Genomic DNA, 24,384 nt, shown 5'->3' on the forward strand with positions numbered 1-24,384 from the left:
TTCATCTAAAACCACAAAAACACATCATTACATTAAATTTTTTTTAACAAAAACTGTTTAATGCTAAATAATAACTTTTATATTTCCTGAAAGAAGAAGATTTAAGCTTTAATTTGGTGCAAAACTTATTTCTTAGCTTTCATAAATATGATTTGGACGATTTTTTTAAATTCATCATCTTTTAAGTTGTTTCGGTTTACACCCAATTTTGAAGTTTTGAGTTTTTGACAAAATCTGATTTAATTTGAAATAATAAATCATATGTTATCTTAAAAAGGGAAGTTTAAGCTTTAATTTGATATAAAAGTAATTTCTTAATCTTCACAAATAAATCTTCAACGATTTTTTTAATTTTATCGTTTTTTTCTATGTGATTTATTTAAAACCTCAAAAACACATCATTACATAAAATTTTTTTTAACAAAAACTGTTTAATGCTAAATAATAACTTTTATATTTCCTGAAAGAAGAAGATTTAAGCTTTAATTTGGTGCAAAACTTATTTCTTAGCTTTCATAAATATGATTTGGACGATTTTTTTAAATTCATCATCTTTTAAGTTGTTTCGGTTTACACTCAATTTTGAAGTTTTGAGTTTTTGACAAAGTCTGATTTAATTTGAAATAATAAATCACATGTTTTCTTAAAAAGGGAAGTTTAAGCTTTAATTTGATATAAAAGTAATTTCTTAATTTTCACAAATAAATCTTCAACGATTTTTTTAATTTTATCGTTTTTTTATGTGATTTATTTAAAACCTCAAAAACACATCATTACATAAAATTTTTTTTAACAAAAACTGTTTAATGCTAAATAATAACTTTTATATTTCCTAAAAGAAGAAGATTTAAGCTTTAATTTGGTGCAAAACTTATTTCATAGCTTTCATAAATATGATTTGGACGATTTTTTTAAATTTATCATCTTTTAAGTTGTTTCGGTTTACACCCAATTTTGATGTTTTGAGTTTTTGACAAAATCTGATTTAATTTGAAATAATAAATCATATGTTTTCTTAAAGAGGGAAGTTTAAGCTTTAATTTGATATAAAAGTAATTTCTTCATTTTCACAAATAAATCTTCAACGATTTTTTTAATTTTATCGTTATTTTATGTGATTTATTTAAAACCTCAAAAACACATCATTACATAAATTTTTTTTTACAAAAACTGTTTAATGCTAAATAATAACTTTTATATTTCCTAAAAGAAGAAGATTTAAGCTTTAATTTGGTGCAAAACTTATTTCTTAGCTTTCATAAATATGATTTGGACGATTTTTTTAAATTCATCATCTTTTAAGTTGTTTCGGTTTACACCCAATTTTGAAGTTTTGAGTTTTTGACAAAATCTGATTTAATTTGAAATAATAAATCATATGTTTTCTTAAAGAGGGAAGTTTAAGCTTTAATTTCATATAAAAGTAATTTCTTAATTTACAAAAATAAATTTTTAGCGATTTCTTTAATTTTATCGTTTTTTTTATGTGATTCATCTAAAACCTCAAAAACACATCATTACATTACATTTTTTTTAACAAAAACTGTTTAATGCTAAATAATAACTTTTATATTTCCTGAAAGAGGAAGATTTAAGCTTTAATTTGGTGCAAAACTTATTTCTTAGCTTTCATAAATATGATTTGGACGATTTTTTTAAATTCATCATCTTTTAAGTTGTTTCGGTTTACACCCAATTTTGAAGTTTTGAGCTTTTATCAAAATCTGTTTTAATTTGAAATAATAAATCATATGTTATCTTAAAAAGGGAAGTTTAAGCTTTAATTTGATATAAAAATAATTTCTTAATATTCACAAATAAATCTTCAACGATTTTTTTAATTTTATCGTTTTTTTATGTGATTTATTTAAAACCTCAAAAACGCATCATTACATTAAATTTTTTTTAACAAAAACTGTTTAATGCTAAATAATAACTTTTATATTTCCTAAAAGAAGAAGATTTAAGCTTTAATTTGGTGCAAAACTTATTTCTTACCTTTCATAAATATGATTTGGACGATTTTTTTAAATTCATCATCTTTTAAGTTGTTTCGGTTTACACCCAATTTTGAAGTTTTGAGTTTTTGACGAAATCTGATTTAATTTGAAGTAACAAATCATATGTTTTCTTAAAGAGGGAAGTTTAAGCTTTAATTTGATATAAAACTAATTTCTTAATTTTCAAAAATAAATTTTTAGCGATTTTTAGAAATTTATGTGACCCTCAAAAACGCATCGTTACAATAAAAATTTTTAATGCTAAAACAATAACTTTTATATCTCCCGAAAGGAGAAGATTTAAGCTATAATTTGGCACAAAAATTATTTCATAGCTTTCATAAATACGAAATGGGCGATTATTTAAATTCAACGTTTAAAATTAACCCACATTTGAGCAGAAATCTGAATCAGAATCGATTTAATTCGAGTCTTTTAAAAAATTACCTGGTGTTCAGAATCCGGCCAACTTGCTGTACACCCTTGGACTTGATCATCGTCCATTTTAACCAACAAATTCGCCAAAGCTCAACTCCGGCACCAAAAAAATTCATTAATTTTTTCCCCAAATCATGCAATTTTTTACCAAATCCACCCAAATCAATTTTAATCACTTTTCTTTAAGATATTTCTTTAAAATTTTACTCCGTCACTAATCAATTCACTCAAATAAGCGTATTCGATCACAAACCCGGTGAAAAGCTCGAGATCAGCAATCTTTTTTAAAAAAAAAAATAGGCAAAGCTCTTTCGCGGTCGATCGCAAAGCTTACGTGTGTAGAATTCCGCGCTTTATTTTTTGGGGGGAAGCTGTGTATGGGGCGACCGTGCTCGATGTGATGGTGTGTAAAAGCTCGCAACTTGAACGGCCTCACCCGAGCTTTTACGGGTTGAATCGAAACAAACCGAACGAGCTTCGATCGCGAGCAACACATTGCGAGCTTTCGATGGGTTCCGCCCTCTCTGTAAGCTTTTAGGATGAAATTGGTTACAAATTTATTTTGTAACCATGTATCTCAAAGAAAAAAATCTTTCATCGTTATTTAACCCTTTTTGATTTGATTCAAAATTCGATTTCAAAATGTGTTAAAGCTTAAAATTACGAATTAAGTCGTTAAATGAGTTAAACAGAGTCTGAAAACGAGATTTGTTTCCGATTTAAATAAACAAACAGGCTAGAAATTCGTTGGAAATCGATCGATTGAGACGCATTTACTATTTGTACTAAATAAAGTGCAATAAAATGCAAGATCTCACTTACAGCATTTTTAATTCCATTGGTTAATTTCCTTGGGGGGACGCTGAAACAATAAATATCAATTATAAATCATATTAGCTGAGTCATTTTAAATTAAAATTGAAATAAATAAAGTGAGTACTCTTTTTATTGTGCCAACGACTTCTTAACATCGATCGTTCGTAACCTGACCCAAATCCGAAAGCTAATTTGACGAAACAATAAAGTTTTATTGTCGTTCGTGTCGTGAACACTCCCCCTATAAGAAAAAAGTAAATACAATGATAGGGTTAAGTTATTGGGAGGGTCAACCGAAAGATGTTCACCATAACATCTAAATCGTTTTATTTTTAAACTTGAAAATGTACCCCATAGATTTCGAAAACTCACTAAAATTGAGTTTGTAACTTTTGGCAGGGCCCCGAATACGTTTTTGTGCGCTAATTGAGTTTCCATTCTCTCAATTAGCAAAGTTCTATTATAAACACAAAGTTGGAACACTTTTATTTCTTCAATTCGAATGATCAAAAATTTGTGAAAATATTATTATTAATATTATTTATTCTTAGCTAGTGTGTAATGATGGAAATATTAAACTTGGTGAATTTGTGCAGAATTGATTCACAAATTTGATACTGCAAGCCATATTTCAATATCTCAATTAGTTTAAGAGATATTATTTATTTAGCTGACTTAAAAAATTTCACTTTTTGGTTGTACATTTTTTGCAGGGTTAGGTTTAATCATTTATTCCTAACTACCGAGTAATGATAAAGATACTAAACTTGGTGAATTTGTGTAGAATTGATTAACAAATTTAGTGGTGCAAATCATTTTTCAATATCTTAAATAGTTTAGGAAATATTGTTTATTTAACTGAGTTATAAAAATTACCTTTTTTGAATTTACACTTTTTGCAGGGTTAATTTTAAAAATTTGTTCTTAGCTAATGTGTAATAATGGAGATACCAAACTTAGTGAATTTGTGAAGAATTGGTTCATAAATTTGGTAGTGCAAACCATTTTTCAATATCTCAATTAATTTAGGAAATATTAGTTATTCAGATGAGTTAAAAATGTTTCCATTTTGGATGTACATTTTTTGTAGGGTTAGGTCAAAAAATTTATTCCTAACCGATGAATAATGATAAAGATACCAAATTTGGTAAATTTGTATAATATTGATCAACAAATTTAGTGGTACAAATCATTTTTTAATATCTTAAATAGTTTAGGAAATATTGTTTATTTAACTGAGTTATAAAAATTACCTTCTTTGAATCTACACTTCTTGCAGGGTTAATTTTAAAAATGTATTCCTAGCTAATGTGTGATAATGGAGATACCAAACTTAGTGAATTTGTGAAGAATTGGTTCATAAATTTGGTAGTGCAAACCATTTTTCAATATCTCAATTAGTTTAAGAGATATTATTTATTTAGCTGAGTTAAATAAAAAAAAACAGTTTCTGCAAGGTTAGATTTAAAAATTTATTTCTAACTAATGTGCAATGATAAAGATACCAAACTTGGTGAATTTCTATAGAATTGATTAACAAATTTAGTGGTGCAAATCATTTTTCAATATCTTAAATAGTTTAGGAAATATTGTTTATTTAACTGAGTTATAAAAATTACCTTTTTTGAATCTACACTTTTTGCAGGGTTAATTTTAAAATTTTATTCCTAGCTAATGTGTAATCATGGAGATACAAAACTTGGTGAATTTGTGTAAAATTGATTCACTAATTTGGTAGTGCAAGCCATATTTCAATATCTCAATTAGTTTAAGAGATATTATTTATTTAGCGGAGATAAAAAAATTCCATTTTTGAATCTTAATTTTTTGTAAAGTTAGATTTAAAAATTTATTCCTAGCTAGTGCACAATAATAAAGATACTAAAGTTGGTGAATTTGTATAGAATTGATCAACAAATTCAGTGGTACAAATCATTTTTGAATATTTTAAATAGTTTAGGAGATATTGTTTATTTAGCTGAGTTATAAAAATTACCATTTTCCAATCAATATTTTTTGCAGGGTTAAGTTTAAAAATTTATTCCTAGCTAATGTGTAATAATTTACATACCAAACTTGGTGAATATGTGTAGAATTGATTCACAAATTTGATAGTGCAAGCCATATTTCAATATCTCAATTAGTTTAAGAGATATTTTTTATTTAACTGAGTTAAATTAAAAAAACCTTTTTTGCAAGGTTAGATTTAAAAATTTATTTCTACCTAATGTGCAATAATAAAGATACCAAACTTGGCGAATTTCTATAGAATTGATCAACAAATTTAGTGGTACAAATCATTTTTCATTATCATAAATAGTTTAGGAGATATTGTTTATTTAGCTAAGTATAAAAATTACCCTTTTCCAATCTAAATTTTTTTGCAGGATTAAATTTAAAAATTTATTCCTAGCTAATGTGTAATAATGGACATACCAAACTTGGTGAATTTGTGTAGAATTGATTCACAAATTTGATGGTGCAAGCCATTTTTCAATATCACAATTAGTTTAGGAGATATTAATTATTTAGCTGAGTTAAAAAATTTTCCCTTTTTGACATAAATTTTTTGCAAGGTTGGATTTAAAAATTTATTCCTAACTGGTGAGTAATGATAAAGACACCAAATTTGGTGAATTTGTATAGAATTAATCAACAAATTTAGTGGTACACATCATTTTTCAAGATCTTAAATAGTTTAGAAGATATTGTTTATTTAGCTGAGTTAAAAAAATTACCCTTCTCGAATCTGCATTTTTTGCAAGGTTAAGCTTAAAAATTTATTCCTAGCTAATGTGTACTAATGAAGATACCAAATTTGGTGAGTTTATGTAGAATTGATTAACAAATTTAGTACTGCAAGCCATTTTTCAATATCTCAAATAGTTTAGGAGATTTTTTCATTTAGCTGAGTTATAAAAATTTCTTTTTTCGAATCAACTTTTTTTTTAGGGTGAGGTTTAAAATTTTATTCCTAGCGAGTGCAAAATGATAGAGATTCCAAATTTGGCAGTTTTGTCTAAAATTAATTAACAAATTTAGTAGTGTAAGCCGTTTCTCAATATCACAATTAGTTTAGGAGATATTAGTTATTTAACTGAGTTAAAAAAAATTTATTTTTGGATGTACATTTTTTGCAAGATTAGGTCAAAAAATTTATTCCTGACTGATGAGTAATGATAAAGATACCAAATTTGGTGAGTTTATGTAGAATTGATTAACAAATTTAGTACTGCTAGCCATTTTTCAATATCTCAAATAGTTTAGGAGATTTTTTTATTTAGCTGAGTTATAAAAATTTTTCTTTTCGAATCTACTACTTTTTTTTAGGGTTCGGTTTAAAAATTTATTTCTAGCGAGTGCAAAATGATAGAGAATCCAAATTTGGCAGTTTTGTGTAAAATTGATTAACAAATTTAGTAGTGTAAGCCATTTCTCAATATCATAATTAGTTTAGGAGATATTAGTTATTTAGCTGAGTTAAAAAAATTTCCTTTTTCGATGTACATTTTTTGCAAGATTAGATCAAAAAATTTATTCCTAACTGATGAGTAATGATAAAGATACCAAATTTGGTGAGTTTATGTAGAATTGATTAACAAATTTAGTACTGCAAGCCATTTTTCAATATCTCAAATAGTTTAGGAGATTTTTTTATTTAGCTGAGTTATAAAAATTTCTATTTTCGAATCTACTACCTTTTTTTAGGGTTCGTTTTAAAAATATATTTCTAGCGAATGCAAAATGATAGAGATTCCAAATTTGGCAGTTTTGTGTAAAATTGATTAACAAATTTAGTAGTGTAAGCCATTTCTCAATATCACAATTAGTTTAGGAGATATTAGTTATTTAGCTGAGTTAAAAAAATTTAATTTTTGGATGTACATTTTTTGCAGGGTTAGGCCAAAAATTTTATTCCTAAGTAGTGAGTAATGATAAAGATATCAAATTTGGTGAGTTTATGTAGAATTGATTAACAAATTTAGTACTGCAAGCCATTTTTCAATATCTCAAATAGTTTAGGAGATTTTTTTATTTAGCTAAGGTATAAAAATTTTTCTTTTCGAATCTACTATCTTTTTTAGGGTTCATTTTAAAAATATATTTCTAGCGAGTGCAAAATGATAGAGATTCCAAATTTGGCAGTTTTGTGTAAAATTAATTAACAAATTTAGTAGTGTAAGCCATTTCTCAATATAACAATTAGTTTACGAGATATTAGTTATTTAGCTGAGTTAAAAAAATTTCATTTTTGGATGTACATTTTTTGCAGAGTTAGGCCAAAAATTTTATCCCTAACTAGTGAGTAATGATAAAGATATCAAATTTGGTGAGTTTATGTAGAATTGATTAACAAATTTAGTACTGCAAGCCATTTTTTAAAATCTCAAATAGTTTAAGAGATTTTTTTATTTAGCTGAGTTATAAACATTTTTCTTTTCGAATCTACTACTTTTTTTTAGGGTTCGGTTTAAAAATTTATTTCTAGCGAGTGCAAAATGATAGAGATTCCAAATTTGGCAGTTTTGTGTAAAATTGATTAACAAATTTAGTAGTCTAAGCCATTTCTCAATATCACAATTAGTTTAGGAGATATTAGTTATTTAGCTGAGTTAAAAAATTTTCCTTTTTGGATCTACATTTTTTGCAGGGTTATGTCAAAAAATTTATTCCTAATTGATGAGTAATGATAAAAATACCAAATTTGGTGAGTTTATGTAGAATTGATTAACAAATTTAGTACTGCAAGCCATTTTTCAATATCTCAAACAGTTTAGGAGATTTTTTTATTTAGCTGAGTTATAAAAATTTTTCTTTTCGAATCTACTACTTTTTTTAGGGTTCGGTTTAAAAATTTATTTCTAGCGAGTGCAAAATGATAGAGATTCCAAATTTGGCAGTTTTGTGTAAAATTGATTGACAAATTTAGTAATATAAGCCATTTCTCAATATCACAATTAGTTTATGAGATATTAGTTATTTAGCTGAGTTAAAAAAATTTCATTTTTGGATGTACATTTTTTGCAGGGTTAGGTAAAAAAAAATTCCTAACTGATGAGTAATGATAAAAATACCAAATTTGGTGAGTTTATGTAGAATTGATTAATAAATTTAGTACTGCAAGCCATTTTTCAATATCTCAAATAGTTTAGGAGATTTTTTTATTTAGCTAAGTTATAAAAATTTTTCTTTTCGAATCTACTACTTTTTTTTAGGGTTCGGTTTAAAAATTTACTTCTAGCGAGTGCAAAATGATAGAAATTCCAAATTTGGCAGTTTTCTGTAAAATTGATTGACAAATTTAGTAGTGTAAGCCATTTCTCAATATCACAATTAGTTTAGGAGATATTAGTTATTTAGCTGAGTTAAAAAAATTTAATTTTTGGATGTACATTTTTTGCAGGGTTAAGCCAAAAATTTTATTCCTAAGTAGTGAGTAATGGTAAAGATACCAAATTTGGTGTGTTTATGTAGAATTTATTAGCAAATTTAGTACTGCAAGCCATTTTTCAATATCTCAAATAGTTTAGGAGATCTTTTTATTTAGCTGAGTTATAAAAATTTTTCTTTTCGAATCTACTACTTTTTTTTAGGGTTCGGTTTAAAAATTTATTTCTAGCGAGTGCAAAATGATAGAGATTCCAAATTTGGCAGTTTTGTGTAAAATTGATTAACAAATTTAGTAGTGTAAGCCATTTCTCAATATCACAATTAGTTTAGGAGATATTAGTTATTTAACTGAGTTAAAAAAATTTCATTTTTGGATGTACATTTTTTGCAGGGTTAGGCCAAAAATTTTATTCCTAAGTAGTGAGTAATGATAAAGACATCAAATTTGGTGAGTTTAAGTAGAATTGATTAACAAATTTAGTACTGCAAGCCATTTTTCAATATCTCAAATAGTTTAAGAGATTTTTTTATTTAGCTAAGGTATAAAAATTTTTCTTTTCGAATCTACTCCTTTTTTTAGGGTTCGGTTTAAAAATTTATTTCTAGCGAGTGCAAAATGATAGAGATTCCAAATTTGGCAGTTTCGTGTAAAATTGATTAACAAATTTAGTAGTGTAAGCCATTTCTCAATATCACAATTAGTTTAGGAGATATTAGTTATTTAGCTGAGTTAAAAAAATTTAATTTTTGGATGTACATTTTTTGCAGGGTTAAGCCAAAAATTTTATTCCTAAGTAGTGAGTAATGGTAAAGATACCAAATTTGGTGTGTTTATGTAGAATTTATTAGCAAATTTAGTACTGCAAGCCATTTTTCAATATCTCAAATAGTTTAGGAGATCTTTTTATTTAGCTGAGTTATAAAAATTTTTCTTTTCGAATCTACTACTTTTTTTAGGGTTCGGTTTAAAAATTTATTTCTAGCGAGTGCAAAATGATAGAGATTCCAAATTTGGCAGTTTTGTGTAAAATTGATTAACAAATTTAGTAGTCTAAGCCATTTCTCAATATCACAATTAGTTTAGGAGATATTAGTTATTTAGCTGAGTTAAAAAATTTTCCTTTTTGGATCTACATTTTTTGCAGGGTTATGTCAAAAAATTTATTCCTAATTGATGAGTAATGATAAAAATACCAAATTTGGTGAGTTTATGTAGAATTGATTAACAAATTTAGTACTGCAAGCCATTTTTCAATATCTCAAACAGTTTAGGAGATTTTTTTATTTAGCTGAGTTATAAAAATTTTTCTTTTCGAATCTACTACTTTTTTTAGGGTTCGGTTTAAAAATTTATTTCTAGCGAGTGCAAAATGATAGAGATTCCAAATTCGGCAGTTTTGTGTAAAATTGATTAACAAGTTTAGTAGTGTAAGCCATTTCTCAATATCACAATTAGTTTAGGAGATATTAGTTATTTAGCTGAGTTAAAAAAATTTCATTTTTGGATGTACATTTTTTGCAGGGTTAGGTCAAAAAATTTATTCCTAATTGATGAGTAATGATAAAGATATCAAATTTGGTGAGTTTATGTAGAATTGATTAACAAATTTAGTACTGCAAGCCATTTTTTAAAATCTCAAATAGTTTAGGAGATTTTTTTATTTAGCTGAGTTATAAAAATTTTTCTTTTCGAATCTATTACTTTTTTTAGGGTTCGTTTTAAAAATATATTTCTAGCGAGTGCAAAATGATAAAGATTCCAAATTTGGCAGTTTTGTGTAAAATTAATTAACAAATTTAGTAGTGTAAGCCATTTCTTACTGTCACAATTAGTTTAGAAGATATTAGTTATTTAATTGACTTAAAAAATTTTCCTTTTTGGATGTACATTTCTTACAGGGTTAGGTTTAAACATTTATTCCTAACTGGTGAGTAATGATAAAGATACCAAATTTGGTGAGTTTATGTAGAATTCATTAACAAATTTAATGCTGCAAACAATTTTTGAATATCTCAATTAATTTAGGAGATATTATTAGTTTAGCTGAGTTATAAATATTCCCCTTTTTAGGCGTATTGAATTATCGAATTTGTTGAATCGATCAAATTAATAAAATTGATTTATAAATGAAACCAAACAAATTGTTTATAAATTAAATGTAGATTTCGTAGTAAAACAAATTATTTTACATCGAAAATTTGTTAATTATAAATCAATTTCGAACAAAATCCAGTTCAGGTTCTACGAAAAACTATGTATCATGTTCTGGAAAATCGTTTACCATTGGTCATTTTAGATTCAGGTTCCATGAAAACGATTGCGATTCAAACGAAATTGATTAAAACCGATTAGATTTGAGAGTGTTTTTGAAAGGTGATTAATCCCGACTTTTTATTTTGAAACTTTCATCACCGAATTATATTTTGTAACTTTAATCCTGACTTTATCTTGAATTGCAACGTAAATAATAAAATTGTATGAATGAAACAAAAATATTACATAACTTATTCATGTTTAAGTACATCTACTTTCTTATTGATAACGATTTAGCATTTTTAAAAGTGACAAAACTGTTTAATTCAACACTTAACTCTAGACGAAGTCTCAAAATCTTTATGGCAGAAATTAAATTTGAACTTATGTTTTTAGAATGTCGTTGAAGAAAGAAATTTGGAGAATCCAAATCTACAAAAATATTGATATTCATCCCTTGAAATACATCTGAGTCATAACCGAGTTGGATGGAATCCAAGAAAATTCCACACCAAAAAAGAAATCACCTTTCCTCAACTTTTTCTTATCCATTTCTCGCTATATCCATATCAGATACATTTCAATGATTAATTGTGCCGATTTGGTCTCAAATCAACTAAATTTAGACATTTTAATTAAAATCTAATTTAACTAAAACGTTAAAGTTGTAAAAGTTAATTAACTGTCCAAAGAACAGCTGATACGGAACAACTTGACCACCAGTGTTGCTAATAATACTTCATCCCACGCGACTGCGTGCTTGTAAATCGTCGATTTATACGATTTTCAGCCGGTTTAAAGTAGTATAGCTGCATTGATTCCCGTTTTCTCCGCTACAAATTTTAAAGGCCATTCAAAAAAAGATATATATGTGTAAAGTAGAAACCGAGATCGTTTTAATCTGTTTTTATTTACCTTTAAAACGAACCGTTCGATCGCTCTTTAACTTTAATATAAATAGAACTTTAGTTTCACGATGGCAACAACCGATTTGTTAACACAAACCCGCGTATGTAAAGTACCAAAACACATCCGTTTTAAAGCACATCACCTAAGCACTGGCAAATGTTCAAAACCTCTCTCTCTTCTTGTGCCCAAAATTGTCAACGTTTTCTTCAAATTATGTCTTTAAATAAACAGCAGTTATATTTGTTTTTAATTTATAAAACACCTATGCGAAATTAGCCACCAATTTTATTCACCCCCTATTAGATAGGATTTTATTTGATTCGATTTAAGCTTAATCATTCAATACGAAATAAGAAAAACAATAAAAAAGAATTAATTTAATCTTTAAGCACGTTTTGGAAAAAAAGTTTTAGTATAAAAGTTGTAGAAAATTTTGTTCTTAACAATATTGCTCTTTTACACTTTTGCTCTCAGATATATAAATATTGAGGAAAATTCGAAAAGGTGAAAATTAGACAGAATCGTGGTATTACATATTGTTGTTGGTAGCGCACAGGATTCGGAAAGTTTTAGAAAAAAACGTTTAGTACAAAAGTTGTAGCAAATTTAATTCTTAACAATATTGCTCTTTTACACTTTTGCTCTTAGATCCATAAATATCGAGAAATATTCAAAAAGGTGAAATTTAGACGAAATCGTGGTTTTGCATATTGTTGCTAGTAGCGCACGGAGTTCTAAACGTTTTAGAAAAAAAGTTTTAATACGAAAGTTGTAGAAAATTTTATTCTTAACAATATTGCTCTTTTACACTTTTGCTCTCAGATCCATAAATATGGAGTAATATTCAAAAAGGTGAAATTTAGACGAAATCGTGGTTTTGCATATTGTTGCTAGTAGCGCACGGAGTTCTAAACGTTTTAGAAAAAAAGTTTTAATACGAAAGTTGTAGAAAATTTTATTCTTAACAATATTGCTCTTTTACACTTTTGCTCTTAGATCCATAAATATCGAGAAATATTCAAAAAGGTGAAATTTAGACGAAATCGTGGTTTTGCATATTGTTGCTAGTAGCGCACGGAGTTCTAAACGTTTTAGAAAAAAAGTTTTAATACGAAAGTTGTAGAAAATTTTATTCTTAACAATATTGCTCTTTTACACTTTTGCTCTCAGATCCATAAATATGGAGTAATATTCAAAAAGGTGAAATTTAGACGAAATCGTGGTTTTGCATATTGTTGCTAGTAGCGCACGGAGTTCTAAACGTTTTAGAAAAAAAGTTTTAATACGAAAGTTGTAGAAAATTTTATTCTTAACAATATTGCTCTTTTACACTTTTGCTCTTAGATCCATAAATATCGAGAAATATTCAAAAAGGTGAAATTTAGACGAAATCGTGGTTTTGCATATTGTTGCTAGTAGCGCACGGAGTTCTAAACGTTTTAGAAAAAAAATTTTAATACGAAAGTTGTAGAAAATTTTATTCTTAACAATATTGCTCTTTTACACTTTTGCTCTCAGATCCATAAATATGGAGTAATATTCAAAAAGGTGAAATTTAGACGAAATCGTGGTTTTGCATATTGTTGTTGGTAGCGCACGGAGTTCTAAACGTTTTAGAAAAAAAGTTTTAATACGAAAGTTGTAGAAAATTTTATTCTTAACAATATTGCTCTTTTACACTTTTGCTCTTAGATCCATAAATATCGAGAAATATTCAAAAAGGTGAAATTTAGACGAAATCGTGGTTTTGCATATTGTTGCTAGTAGCGCACGGAGTTCTAAACGTTTTAGAAAAAAAGTTTTAATACGAAAGTTGTAGAAAATTTTATTCTTAACAATATTGCTCTTTTACACTTTTGCTCTCAGATCCATAAATATGGAGTAATATTCAAAAAGGTGAAATTTAGACGAAATCGTGGTTTTGCATATTGTTGGTGGTAGCGCAGGGAATTCTGAACGTTTTAGAAAAAAAGTTTTAATACGAAAGTTGTAGAAAATTTTATTCTTAACAATATTGCTCTTTTACACTTTTGCTCTCAGATCCATAAATATCGAGAAATATTCAAAAAGGTGAAATTTAGACGAAATCGTGGTTTTGCATATTGTTGTTGGTAGCGCAGGGAATTCTGAACGTTTTAGAAAAAAAGTTTTAATACGAAAGTTGTAGAAAATTTTATTGTTAACAATATTGCTCTTTTACACTTTTGCTCTCAGATCCATAAATATCCAGAAATATTCAAAAAGGTGAAATTTAGACGAAATCGTGGTTTTGCATATTGTTGGTGGTAGCGCAGGGAATTCTGAACGTTTTAGAAAAAAAGTTTTAATACGAAAGTTGTAGAAAATTTTATTCTTAACAATATTGCTCTTTTACACTTTTGCTCTCAGATCCATAAATATCCAGAAATATTCAAAAAGGTGAAATTTAGACGAAATCGTGGTTTTGCATATTGTTGGTGGTAGCGCAGGGAATTCTGAACGTTTTAGAAAAAAAGTTTTAATACGAAAGTTGTAGAAAATTTTATTCTTAACAATATTGCTCTTTTACACTTTTGCTCTCAGATCCATAAATATCGAGAAATATTCAAAAAGGTGAAATTTAGACGAAATCGTGGTTTTGCATATTGTTGTTGGTAGCGCCCGGAGTTCTAAACGTTTTAGAAAAAAAGTTTTAATACGAAAGTTATAGCAAATTTTATTCTTAACAATATTGCTCTTTTACACTTTTGCTCGCAGATGAATAAATATCGAGGAAAATTCGAAAAGGTAAAATTTCGACGAAATCGTGGTTTTACATAATGTGTTTGGTAGCGCACAGGATTCGGAACGTTTTAGAAAAGAAGTTGTACTATAAAAATTGTAGTAAATTTTATTCTTAACAATATTGCTCTTTTACACTTTTGCTTTCAGATCCATAAATATTGAGAAATATTCAAAAATGTGAAATTTAGACGAAATCGTGGTTTTGCATATTGTTGCTAGTAGCGCACGGAGTTCTAAACGTTTTAGAAAAAAAGTTTTAATACGAAAGTTATAGCAAATTTTATTCTTAACAATATTGCTCTTTTACACTTTTGCTCTCAGATCCATAAATATCGAGGAAAATTCAAATAGGTAAAATTTAGACGAAATCGTGGTTTTACATATTGTTGTTGGTAGCGCACAGGATTCGGAACGTTTTAGAAAAGAAGTTGTACTATAAAAATTGTAGTAAATTTTATTCTTAACAATATTGCTCTTTTACACTTTTGCTCTCAGATCCATAAATATTGAGAAATATTCAAAAATGTGAAATTTAGACGAAATCGTGGTTTTGCATATTGTTGCTAGTAGCGCACGGAGTTCTAAACGTTTTAGAAAAAAAGTTTTAATACGAAAGTTATAGCAAATTTTATTCTTAACAATATTGCTCTTTTACACTTTTGCTCTCAGATCCATAAATATCGAGGAAAATTCAAATAGGTAAAATTTAGACGAAATCGTGGTTTTACATATTGTTGTTGGTAGCGCACAGGATTCGGAACGTTTTAGAAAAGAAGTTGTACTATAAAAATTGTAGTAAATTTTATTCTTAACAATATTGCTCTTTTACACTTTTGCTCTCAGATCCATAAATATTGAGAAATATTCAAAAATGTGAAATTTAGACGAAATCGTGGTTTTGCATATTGTTGCTAGTAGCGCACGGAGTTCTAAACGTTTTAGAAAAAAAGTTTTAATACGAAAGTTGTAGAAAAGTTTATTCTTAACAATATTGCTCTTTTACACTTTTGCTCTCAAATCCATAAATATCGAGAAAAATTCAAAAAGGTAATATTTAGACAAAATCGTGATTTTACATGTTGTTGTTGGTGGCGCCCGGAATTCTGAACGTTTTAGAAAAAAAGTTTTAGTATAAAAGTTGTAGCAAACTTTATTCTTAACAATATTGCTCTTTTGCACTTTTGTCCTCAGATGCATAAATATCGAGAAATATTAGAAAAGGTGGAATTTAGACGAAATCGTGGTTTTACATATTGTTGTTGGTAGCGCACGGGATTCAGAACATTTTAGAAAAAAAGTTTTAATACAAAAATTGTAGCAAACTTTATTCTTAACAATAAAAATAAAAATTGCTCTTTTACACTTTTGCTCTCAGATCCATAAATATCGAGAAATATTCAAAAAGGTGATATTTAGACGAAATCGTGGTTTTGCATATTGTTGCTGGTAGCGCACGGAGTTCTAAACGTTTTAGAAAAAAAGTTTTAATACGAAAGTTGTAGAAAATTTTATTCTTAACAATATTGCTCTTTTTCACTTTTTCCCTCAGATGCATAAGTATTGAGAAAAATTAGAAAAGGTGAAAATTAGACCAAATCGTGGTTTTGCATATTGTGGTTGGTAGCGCACGGAATTCGGAACGTCTTAGAAAAAAAGTTTTAGTACAAAAGTTGTAGCAAATTTTATTCTTAACAATATTGCTCTTTTACGCTTTTGCTCTCAGATGCATAAATATTGAGAAAAATTAAAAAAGGTGAAAATTAGACCAAATCGTGGTTTTGCATATTGTGGTTGGTAGCGCACGGAATTCGGAACGTCTTAGAAAAAAAGTTTTAGTACAAAAGTTGTAACAAATTTTATTCTTAACAATATTGCTCTTTTACACTTTTGCTCTCAGATGCATAAATATTGAGAAAAATTAGAAAAGCTGAAAATTAGACCAAATCGTGGTTTTGCATATTGTGGTTGGTAGCGCACGGAATTCGGAACGTTTTAGAAAAAAAGTTTTAGTACAAAAGTTGTAGCAAATTTTATTCTTAACAATATTGCTCTTTTACACTTTTGCTCTCAGATCCATAAATATCGAGTAATATTCAAAAAGGTGAAATTTAGACGAAATCGTGGTTTTGCATATTGTTGTTGGTAGCGCAGGGAATTCTGAACGTTTTAGAAAAAAAGTTTTAATACGAAAGTTGTAGAAAATTTTATTCTTAACAATATTGCTCTTTTACACTTTTGCTCTCAGATCCATAAATATGGAGTAATATTCAAAAAGGTGAAATTTAGACGAAATCGTGGTTGTGCATATTGTTGTTGGTAGCGCAGGGAATTCTGAACGTTTTAGAAAAAAAGTTTTAATACGAAAGTTGTAGAAAATTTTATTGTTAACAATATTGCTCTTTTACACTTTTGCTCTCAGATCCATAAATATCCAGAAATATTCAAAAAGGTGAAATTTAGACGAAATCGTGGTTTTGCATATTGTTGCTAATAGCGCACGGAGTTCTAAACGTTTTAGAAAAAAAGTTTTAATACGAAAGTTGTAGAAAATTTTATTCTTAACAATATTGCTCTTTTACACTTTTGCTCTCAGATCCATAAATATCGAGTAATATTCAAAAAGGTGAAATTTAGATAAAATCGTGGTTTTGCATATTGTTGTTGTTAGCGCACGGGATTCGGAACGCTTTAGAAAAAAAGATTTAATACAAAAGTTGTAGAAAATTTTATTCTTAACAATATTGCTCTTTTCCACTTTTTCCCTCAGATGCATAAATATCGAGAAAAATACGAAATGGTCACAAACGTGTTTATAATTAAAAAAAAAAAGCTTCTTGAGTGTTCCCTAAAAAGTTGCATGTGGCGCCGCTTTTCCTATGTACGATATTAAATTAAACGTTACCACATGAACGAGTTAAAGATCTACAGTATGGTAATTTGTGTGCCCTACATTCTCCCTAACTATAATAGGTTAACCATATGGTAATAAAAAATTCTTACATTCGATTAAGAAAGTTGCTAACGAGGGAAATTAACCCAATTTGTTTCTTAATTAAAGAATTGATGAAATGTTTACGAAATAATCTTATCTAAATTGGATTATTGTTTATTTACTAAAATCTAATTAAATCCCATCGATTAATTGGGATTATTTTTTTTTTGTTTTTTGATTTATCATTTTTGGGAGTTTATTTCGTTTTAAATCGGATCGAGATAATTAAACGGTTCGGAGAAAATTAATGTGCCAATGAATTTAAACGAGAAACGTTGTTGGCATTTCAAAGGGCAAGGTCTTGGTAATCATTCTTACTTTATCGCTGCCAGGAAACATATTTAATTGCAACAACATAAACCTGGATATATTTCGAATTTAATTCAAGTTTTACTTTCGACTTTTTGATCGTGACGACCTTGTTAAATTGGATTTCTGAAGGTAAATTTAGTGCATGCGAAATTTCGATCGATGGTTAGGATGTGATGTGCATTTTTGGGTTAGGAAAGAGAAGTAAAGTAATTGATCGAGTTGGAATGGCACCAGAAATTCTGGGGGGTATTAAAAGTTTTTTGGACAAGATTTTGTTTCCAACGAAAGATTCTCGTCGAAAACTTTAAAATTTATGGCATCCTCATTAATAATAATGGTTGTTATGAAAGAAAATATCGCGACAATACATAACCAATTTTATATTTCACACAAAAACGAAATCAAGAAATTCAAATGTAACATAACTTACGAAATGGATCGATAGAATCTCGTCCTTCAACATTGTGCAAACATCGGCGACGTCATTATGAAACCGCTCACAAATTGATCATACGATGACATCGAAATGCCATTAGATATAACGAAACGATATTGAGATTGTGCGATTTTTCCGTACGCGTTCACGATAAATTGTAAATTGTGTTATAAATCATCGAAGCGCGGTTATTTGGACCAGAACGGGAGCATAACCAAATATACAAAGTAATAAAATTGGATGCGTTTATGGATGCGTTTGATGGAGAAATCATAAAAATTTTAAAATAATAATGAAATATATTTTTAGTCCAAAAAAAAAATGGTTAAATAACTTCAGTAATTCATATCTCAAGAACGAAAGGTGATATTTCAAAACAGACTCGATTAATGGAAAGTAGACACTTTTATTAATAATTGGTGCAAATTTCATAATAATTTTTCTAGTAATCGATTTTACAGAAATTTTTAAAGTTACCCCAAAAAATACTGCAAAAATTATTAAGTTCAATAACTTATATTTTCATGAACGCAAGGTTATGTTTCAAAACGGACCAGTTCATTGGAAAGTAGATGCAATTATTAATAATTGGTGAAAAGTTAGTAACAATTTCCTAAGAAATCGATTTTTCAGGAATTATTAAAGATGTCTGGAAATGGTATAAATTGATACTTGACTTCCATAGCTTATATCACAATAATGAAAAGTGATTTTTCAAAATGGACTAGTTCATTGGAAAGTGGATGATTTTATTAATAATTGGTCAAAAGTTAGTAACAATTTCCTAAGAAATCGATTTTTCAGGAATTTTTTAAGATGTCTGAATATGGTATAAATTGATAATTAACTTCGATAACTTGTATCTCAAGAACGAAAAGTGTATTTTCAAAACGGACTAGTTTATTGGAAAGTAGTCACTTTCATTAATAATTGGTGAAAAGTTAGTAACAATTTCCTAAGAAATAAATTTTTCAGGAATTATTAAAGATGTCTGGAAATGGTATAAATTGATATTTAACTTTGATACCTTGTATCTCAAGAACGAAAAGTGATTTTTCAAAATGGACTAGTTCATTGGAAACTAGATACTTTTATTAATAATTGGTGAAAAGTTAGTAACAATTTTCTAAGAAATCGATTTTTCAGGAATTATTAAAGATGTCTGGAAATGGTATAAATCGATACTTAATTTCGATACCGTGTATCTCAACAACGAAAAGAGATTTTTCAAAACGGACCAGTTTATTGGAAACTAGATGCTTTTATTAATAATTGGTGAACATTTAGTAACAATTTCCGAAGAAATCGATTTTTCAAGAATTTTTAAAGATGTCTGGTTATGGTATAAATCGATACTTAAATTCAATAGCTTGTATCTCAAAAACGAAAGGTGATTTTTCAATACGGACTAGTTCATTGGAAAATAGATACTTTCATTAAGAATTGGTGAAAATTTAGTAACAATTTCCTAAAAAATCGATTTTTCAGGAATTATTAAAGATGTCAGCAAATCGTTTAAGTTGATACTTAACTTCGATACCTTGTATCTCAAGAACAAAAAGTGATTTTTCAAAACAGAGTAGTTCATTGGAAAGTAGATCCTTTTATCAATAATTGGTGAAAAGTTAGTAACAATTTTCTAAGAAATCGATTTTTCAGGAATTATTAAAGATGTCTGGAAATGATATAAATTGATACTTAACTCCAATAGCTTGTATCTCAAGAAAGAAAAGTAATTTTTCAAAACGGACTAGTTCATTGGAAAGAAGACGCATTTATTATTAATTGCTGAAAATTTAGTAACAATTTGCTAAGAAATCGATTTTTCAGGAATTATTAAAGATGTCTGGAAATGGTATAAATTGATACTTAACTTCGATAGATTGTATCTCAAGAACGAAAAGTGATTTTTCAAAACGGACTAGTTTACTGGAAAGTAGACACTTTCGTTAATAGTTGATGAGAAGTTAGTAACAATTTCCTAAGAAATCGATTTTTCAGGAATTATTAAAGATGTCTGGAAATGGTATAAATTGATACTTAACTCCAATAGCTTGTATCTCAAGAAAGAAAAATAATTTTTCAAAACGGACTAGTTCATTGGAAAGAAGACGCATTTATTATTAATAATTGCTGAAAATTTAGTAACAATTTGCTAAGAAATCGATTTTTCTGGAATTATTAAACATGTCTGGAAATGGTATAAATCGATACTTAACTTCGATAGATTGTATCTCAAGAACGAAAAGTGATTTTTGAAAACGGACTAGTTTACTGGAAAGTATACACTTTCGTTAATAATTGGTGAAAAGTTAGTAACAATTTCCTAAGAAATCGATTTTTCAGGAATTATTAAAGATGTCTGGAAATGGTATAAATTGATACTTAACTTCGATAGATTATATCTCAAGAACGAAAAGCGATTTTTTCAAAACGGACTAGTTCATAAGAAAGTAAATGCTTTTATTAATAATTCGTGAAAAGTTAGTAACAATTTCCGAAGAAATCGATTTTTCAGGAATTATTAAAGATGTCTGGAAATGGTATAAATCGATACTTAACTTCGATAGCTTGTATCTCAAGAATGAAAAGTGATTTTTCAAAACGGACTAGTTCATAAGAAAGTAAATGCTTTTATTAATAATTCGTGAAAAGTTAGTAACAATTTCCTAAGAAATCGATTTTTCAGGAATTATTAAAGATGTCTGGAAATGGTATAAATTGATACTTAACTCCAATAGCTTGTATCTCAAGAAAGAAAAGTAATTTTTCAAAACGGACTAGTTGATTGGAAAGAAGACGCATTTATTATTAATTGCTGAAAATTTAGTAACAATTTGCTAAGAAATCGATTTTTCAGGAATTATTAAACATGTCTGGAAATGGTATAAATCGATACTTAACTTCGATAGATTGTATCTCAAGAACGAAAAGTGATTTTTCAAATCGGACTAGTTTACTGGAAAGTAGACACTTTCCTTAATAATTGGTGAAAAGTTAATAATAATTTCCTAAGAAATCGATTTTTCAGGAATTTTTGAAGATCTCTGGATATGGTATAAATTGATACTTAACTTCAATAGCTTGTATCTCAAGAACGAAAAGTGATTTTTCAAAACGGACTAGTCCTTTGGAAAGTAGATGCTTTTATTAATAATTGGTGAAAAGTTAGTAACAATTTCGTAAGAAATCGAATTTTCAGGAATTATTTAAGATGCTGGAAATCGTATAAATTGAAACTTAACTTCGATACCGTGTATCTCAAGAACGAAAAGTGATTCTTCAAAACGGGCTAGTTTATTAGAAAGTAGACACTTTCATTAATAATTGGTGAAAAGTTAGTAAGAATTTTCTAAAAAATCGATTTTTCAGGAATTATTAAAGATGCCTGGAAATGGTTTAAATTGATACATAATTTCGATAGCTTGTATCTCAAGAACGAAAAGTGATTTTTCAAAACGGACTAGTTCATTGGAAAGTAGATGCTTTTATTAATAATTGGTGAAAATTTAGTAACAATTTCCTAAAAAATCGATTTTTCAGGAATTATTAAAGATGCCTGGAAATGGTTTAAATTAATACTTAATTTTTATAGCTTATATCTCAAGAACGAAAAGTGATTTTTCAAAACGGACTAGTTCATTGGAAAGTAGATGCTTTTATAATAATTGGTGAAAATTTAGTAGCAATTTCCTAAAAAATCGATTTTTCAGGAATTATTAAAGATGTCAGGAAATCGTTTAAATTGATACTTAACTTCGATACCTTGTATCTCAAGAACGAAAAGTGATTTTTCAAAACGGACTAGTTCATTGGAAAGTAGATGCATTTATTAATAATTGGTGAAAAGTTAGTAACAATTTCCTAAAAAATCGATTTTTCAAGAATTATTAAAGATGTCTGGAAATGGTATAAATTGATAATTAACTTCGATAACTTGTATCTCAAGAACAAAAAGTAATTTTTCAAAACGGATTAGTTCATTGGAAAGTAGATGCATTTATTAATAATTGGTGAAAAGTTGGTAACAATTTCCTAAGAAATCGATTTTTCAGGAATTATTAAAGATGTCTGGAAATGGTATAAATAGATAATTAACTTCGATAACTTGTATCTCAAGAACAAAAAGTAATTTTTTAAACGGATTAGTTCATTGGAAACTAGATGCATTTATTAATAATTGGTGAATAGTTAGTAACAATTTCCTAAGAAATCGATTTTTCAGGAATTTTTAAAGATGTTTAGAAATGGTATAAATTGATACTTAACTTCGATACCTTGTATCTCAAGAACGAAAAATGATTTTTCGAAACGGACTAGTTCATTAGAAAGTAGATGCTTTTATTAATCATTGGTGAAAAGTTAGTAACAATTTCCTAAAAAATCGATTTTTCAGGAATTTTTGAAGATGTCTGGATATGGTATAAATTGATATTTAACTTCAATAGCTTGTATCTCAAGAACGAAAAGTGATTTTTCAAAACGGACTAGTTTACTGGTAAGTAGACACTTTCATTAATAATTGGTGAAAAATTAGTAACAATTTCCTAAGAAATCGATTTTTCAGGAATTTTTGAAGATGTCTGGAAATGGTATAAATCGATACTTAACTTCGATAGCTTGTATCTCAAGAACGAAAAGTGATTTTTCAAAACGGACTAGTTCATTGGAAAGTAGATGCTTTTATTAATAATTGGTGAAAAGTTAGTAACAATTTCCTAGGAAATCGATTTTTCAGGAATTTTTTAAAATGTCTGAATATGGTATAAATTGATACTTAACTTCGATAGCTTGTATCTCAAAAATGAAAAGTGATTTTTTAAAACGGACTAGTTCATTGGAAAGTAAATGCTTTTATTAATAATTGGTGAACATTTAGTAACAATTTCCGAAGAAATCGATTTTTCAGGAATTTTTAAAGATGTCTGGATATGGTATAAATTGATACTTAACTTCAATAGCGTGTATCTCAAAAATGAAAAGTGATTTTTTAAAACGGACTAGTTCATTGGAAAGTAGATGCTTTTATTAATAATTCGTGAAAAGTTAGTAACAATTTCCTAGGAAATCGATTTTTCAGGAATTTTTTAAGATATCTGGAAATGGTATAAATGATGCTTCACTTAATAGCTTGTATCTCAAGAATGAAAAGTTATTTTTCAAAACGAACTAATTCATTGGAAAGTATATACATTTATTAATAATTGGTGAAAATTTAGTAACAATTTCCTAAAAAATCGATTTTTTTAATTATTAAAGATGCTGGAAATCGAACAAATTGAGACTTCACTTCGATCATTGGAAAGTAGACGCGTTTATTAATAATTGATGAAAAATTCGTTGAATCGAAATGATGGGATTTTGTACAGAAAGACCACATTGAATTAAAAATTTATATATTAGTGCTCTTTTTGTGAACAATGATTGTTATAATGTTTATTGTAAGATTTGTGCCAACGAAAATAGCGTAGTATTCATTTCCACGGTCATATTATTTTCGAACTAGCTCAAGTGGCATTAAAAATAACGTGGGTGCAGATAGCGTCCGCGTGGGCAAATAATCTTTTCATTTCTTTTTATGACGAGAGGTGATCAATCAAAAACGAAATAAAAAAGAACTTTTAAAAGTGTTTCTAAAAGGAACGTTTAAAAATTAACAGTTAAAAGGATAAAATGAACCGAAAACTTTTAACGAATAGCTTTGTTTTTTTGCCGAGTCTATTTCAACACCGAGTATCGATAAATCCCATTCTTACCTTCGCTAATAGATATTGTTCTCGGCAAAATTTCAAACACAAAGTACTTAAATTAGATTTCGCACAGTGCCGGTTTTTATCAGTGCCAAAATTTTCTATCTTTACTATTGTGTTAGAGAGGCTAATAATAAAAATATAAACGAGACGGATGTTGTTTTTGAATATGTCGACATTTTAGAGTTAAAAATTAATAAAAATAAAATTTTACAACGGAAAAGTTCTTTGTTCTTATAGTCAACTGGTCGTAAAGTGGCAATGTTTTCACATAAAACTGTCATTGCGTTGCATATTTAGAGGAGAAGCTTTCTCTTTATGTA

The 24,384-nt window shown here is 27.7% G+C and overlaps 1 protein-coding gene and 1 long non-coding RNA gene across 6 annotated transcripts in view; one reads left to right on the forward strand and one right to left on the reverse strand.

Annotated features, from left to right (window-relative positions):
- Positions 1-24,384, reverse strand: part of LOC111416882 (Shaker cognate b) — a 120,647-nt gene that overhangs the window by 81,673 nt on the left and 14,590 nt on the right. For all 3 annotated transcript variants that reach the window (XM_071201378.1, XM_071201377.1, XM_071201376.1), the window contains exon 2: positions 3,261-3,300. The gene's annotated coding sequence lies outside the window, so the exon portion shown is untranslated. The remainder of the gene's footprint in view (positions 1-3,260; positions 3,301-24,384) is intronic.
- Positions 19,987-24,212, forward strand: LOC139432640 (uncharacterized). 3 transcript variants are annotated; one of them, XR_011642385.1, is made up of 4 exons: positions 19,987-20,935; positions 21,001-22,642; positions 22,708-22,809; positions 22,879-24,212. It is a non-coding gene; the product is annotated as an uncharacterized lncRNA (long non-coding RNA). The 3 variants fall into 3 exon arrangements; XR_011642386.1 differs by having other exon boundaries at positions 21,001-21,960; positions 22,025-22,809; XR_011642384.1 differs by having other exon boundaries at positions 21,001-22,809.

This window comes from Onthophagus taurus, chromosome 1 (genome assembly GCF_036711975.1).
Source record: "Onthophagus taurus isolate NC chromosome 1, IU_Otau_3.0, whole genome shotgun sequence".
Taxonomy (NCBI): domain Eukaryota; kingdom Metazoa; phylum Arthropoda; class Insecta; order Coleoptera; family Scarabaeidae; genus Onthophagus; species Onthophagus taurus.